Below are 4,709 nucleotides of genomic sequence, written 5' to 3' on the forward strand. Positions count from 1 at the left end.
TGGATTGTATCTACCCCTTCCAAGAAATTTAGGCCTTTTGCATGTAATGGTCAGCTGACTAGATTGAACTTGTCTTTTCCTAACGGACCGAGATGCATAACTTTTTTTTTCCCCTCCGGATCTTGATCCTATCCATATCCTAGTTGTGCTTGATTCTTTCACTTCTAAGCCACGGTCTTTCCAATAGCATGGGACATGCACCCTCTATCTTAGTCATCTTTAGGACGAAGTGAACATACATCCTGCCACTTCTATTTTTTCTCCCCTGATGATCCCAACTGGTTGGACTCTTTTTTGGTCAGCCATCCGGAACTGGAATGGAGTAGGCTGCATATCTATGATTCCTAGCTTTTTGGCCACACTATCTGATATAATATTCCATCCCAAATGACCCTTGACACTATCTCCCCTCTGATCTTTATGGTCACCTCTAGAATGGATGTATCATAGTCTTAGACTATTTCCACATTCCTGCACTTTGGATTTGGATTTTTCGTTTCTTGCACGGGCATCTATGCCAATATTTCATTTGGAACTATGGTATGGAGTAGGTTTTTCCTCCAAATTGGGAACCACATTCAGCATTTGGTCCAATGTGATGTTCAGATTCATCTTGCTGAGATCCTCCCACAGGTTGTATTCTTGCATGGGATTTTTGCTTTTCTCCTTGTCAATGGGCATACTCTGGCCTCTATACACTCTTCCTTCTCCCTTATTTTCTTCTCTTTCTTTTTCCTAACCTTCCCTTGTCAATTTTCCTATCCGAACTTCTTGTGGATTCCTTTCCGTTTCCTTTTTTGGGAAACTTTTGCTGCTCTGGGTTGTAATGGGCTCTAGTTGGCACTTCAGCATCCTTTCTTTAGTTGCTCTATCATTGCATAGCAACTTCTTGCCTACTGCAATTCCTTCCCTCTTCTTGACCAGGCTTGTCATGTCCGGATCCGCATCGACATGCTCTTCCAAGAGTGGGCTTTCCTACATTGTCTGCACCATCCCTTGTGCACTCGGCACCAACTTGGTGATTTGGTCACATACTCTCTCAATGCCCTGCCCACCGTTCTGTCTATTCTAGCTCGGAATTCTTTCCTGTCACCATCTTGAAAAGTCCTTGCAATCTTGTTAGAGCCATCACCATTGGTGGCTTTTCTTGTTTTTTTCCTACCGATTGATCCACTTTTACCATAGTCATTGATGCATCAGTTCTTGTTGGGTTTGCCTCCCTTTGCGACCTTGTCTCTTGCAGTTCCTACTAATGGCACTATAATATGGGGCAGTCATTTTTTCTATGCCTTGGGGAATTGTAGTAGAAGCATATCAGCCCAACTCCCCTCTACCCAAATCTTCCACCTCCTCTTCCATATGATATGTTATGATTACAATACCCTTATCACTCTTGCACACATACAAAGAGTGATCTGCATCTACCATATGAAAACCAATGGTGACAAGATACTCAACAATCTTGTCATGACATGCTCGTGGAGCTTTTTTCAACCTATACAAGGCCTTATGAAGCTTACATACATACTTTGTGTGACATGTATCCTTAAAACTAGGTGGCTAATCCATATACACTTCTTCTTGCAAGTCACCATGCAAGAACACATTTTTTACATCCATCTTATGTAAAAAGCAGCCTTTAGTTGCAGCCACCGTAATCACAGCTCTCACATTGGCCATCTTTTAAACCAGGAAAAATGTCTCCTCATAATCAATCCCATGTGTCTACACATATCCTTTGGCTACCAATCTAGCCTTGTACCTGCTTATGCTACCATCATTGTTATGTTTCACCTTATACACCCACTTACAGCCAACAGCTTTCTTGCCTTCAGGCAATGGCACCAAATCCAAGTCTTATTTCCATACAATGCATCCATCTCCTCATCCATAGCTTTCTCCCAACACACATTTCCAATAGCCTCATCAAAACATGTGGGTTCTACAGCCTACACAACATAGCCTACATAACGTTTTTCATATAAGCATAGTGATGTGCCACATAACCATCATAAGTCAACCTCTGCACATGGTTTTTGACTCTTCTAGATCTTTGTATCCTTGCATTCATGGATTCCATAGCCTTCTTCACACCAAGTGTCCTCATTTGCTAGAATCCCAAGCTCCTCATCAAGGATCATCTCCGAGCCACTAGAATCTCCATCAATAATAAGAGAATGCCCTACAGAAATATCAGGCATACCAAGCGGCTCAACCACTTTCTCTTTACCTTTATGTGATGTACCAACTACATTTTTAGGACTGGTATTATGACCCAGCTTGCCACTCCATGGTCTATCAATAGAACTATTGGATGAGGAATCTCCTGGTCCACTTGTTAACCTATGACGGACATTGAGACGTACTATGTTTTACATCATGTAATTAATTTAAGTATTCTGAGTCATGGGCCGGGCTTGTCGGCACCACATGTAAAGGATAAAGGGATTGGGTGATCGCCAATGAGAGGCGCACCTTGAATATCAGCAGGATAAGGGTTAAGATCGACCGACCATGTGTGGACGCCCATGTGTGAATGGCTAGGTTTCATATAAGAGTCAAATGTAACCCTAAAACTCTCATTCTCAATGTGTTGAATACAAAGTGTGCTCTTGCCTTATCTTCTCGGTCCCCTTCTCCTGCGTATGTGTGTGTGTGTGAGAGAGAGAGAGAGAGAGAGAGAGAAAGAGAGCGATCGAACACTGTGTGGCAGCACGGCGGCGGCGAGGCGATAGAGCAGCGACGACGGCTCCTTCTTCACTGCTGCAACGCGAGAATCCTTCACGACGGCGGTTTGAGCGGTGAGTGACACACCTTTGCTTTCTGTTTGAGCTTGCTAGTTTCTGGTTGTATGCTTGCAGCCATTCGTGGCTTGCATATGGTGTTCGGCAAGTCCCCAGCTCTAACTCGTGCGGTAAAAGCACACATTTTTGGCGCTGCTGCCGGGGAAATGCCCTGCACCAAGCTCCAGTTTGCAGCTCGGGCTTCTGCGTGAAGTGAAATTTAACACTGTAGGAAAGGAATAGAGAGGTGTGATGTGTGTACGGTGTTGACATGTCCGTTTTCTACAATTTGGTTTCTATAAATCTGGTTTGTAGTAATTTTTTTCTGTAGATTTGATCCACCCGGCTGTAGCTCTGTCCTGCGTTGTGTGCAGAGTGTGTGTGTTTTATTTCCTGTGCTGTGTGTGTGCGCGAAAACGAAGCACTATGTGCAAGCAGCAAGGCGCTGCGGCAGCCAACCCTAACCCTAATCCCCAAAAACACACCCCCCAAAAAATAAAAAAAAATAATAAAATAATAAAATTTAAAAAAAAGAAAAGAAAGGGAAATTGAAACCCGCATGGAGTGGGAAGAGAAATTTTTTATTTGGAAGAAAATTTTGACAAGAAAAAACCCCCAATTGACCCCGACCCCGGTCTCGATCTTTTGATATATATATATAGGAGAGTGAGCCTCCATAGCTTTCTTTCAAGTGAAAGCTTAAGGGAAGTGGAGCTCTATATGTAGCCCACCCCCCAAGGAGTGGAGTGAGCATGTGGGATAAAGGCTTCACCCTTCCCCCACAAGCAAATAGACTGTTCTGAGGACCACGGGAGCTCCGGATAGGCAAACACTGTGCTGTAAAGCACGCTAAAACTCCTCGAACGATACGCTTGTCTCGAGCTATCACACGCCCTAGTCCAAGTTCAACCATAAGTAAGGGGGTAAAAAACGGTTTGAAAACAATATAAAAACAAGTAAAAACGGGGTGCGAAATGCCTAAGAAACCACTTCGGTGGGCTTCAAGGGTAGTTACCAACGCCCGTAGGAGAGTACCCACGTCATGCATCTATGCTCTAGTTGGGTGCTAGAGTCTGAGCCACTAGAAAGCGTTTCAGTTTACGCAAGCTCACACCATCCCTCCACGTTAACATCTTGGCCTTCAGCTGGAACCCAAGGAAGTGCAACCCAAGATCCACGAATAGCGGATAGTGGCTCGTCCTTTGACTCAGAAGCCATGGAAGGACACCCTACCAAGAACCCTGAGGAGGCAAGCCAAAACATGCCAGTTTGGGCCCCACAACCCGGATCTAGCATGTTTAGTCGTCTAATAGAGGCCTTTAGTAGAGCTACACGCTCTGAACATGCGACAAGCGAAGTAAACGAAGGAGGGGTAGTAGATTCACCATTCACATCTCATGTAGACCCTACCCTCCCAAAGAGTGTCCATGTGGATATTCTACCCACTTCGTTTAATGAAGGCCCTACTGAGCTACCACCTTCTTACGTGCTTCCTAAAGTAGAGGTCCCTAGAAGTCAATCCATAAGAAGTGACATTGCGTCCACTTCAAGAGAACCGTTTGGCACTCCAAGTCTAGATGGGATATTTCTCAATGAAAATTGGGAATATGATCTACACACGGAGACTCTGACTGACCTATACACGGGTTACACATACCATGTAGGTTGGTTAGAAGTCATACGATCTACATCTAGTGCCACTAATCTAGAGGAGCAACAACAAATGATACGTGAGGTTATTCATAGAATTATCCAATTCAAGAGGCAAAATAGGGGAGTGAACCTAGTTTCCACTGGCCCTATGAAATTTTTGGATACGGGCAAGGCCAAACAACCAACCCTATCACAATTGGAGACTCCCTCGGTGAGTCCCATAGACCCTTCGTATGTTGTTTTGCCTGGAGTCTCAATGCAGGTTGAGCTCAC

This window comes from Cibotium barometz, chromosome 51, assembly GCF_041138505.1.
Source record: "Cibotium barometz isolate CiBa-2024 chromosome 51, ASM4113850v1, whole genome shotgun sequence".
NCBI classification, from domain to species: Eukaryota; Viridiplantae; Streptophyta; class Polypodiopsida; order Cyatheales; family Cibotiaceae; genus Cibotium; species Cibotium barometz.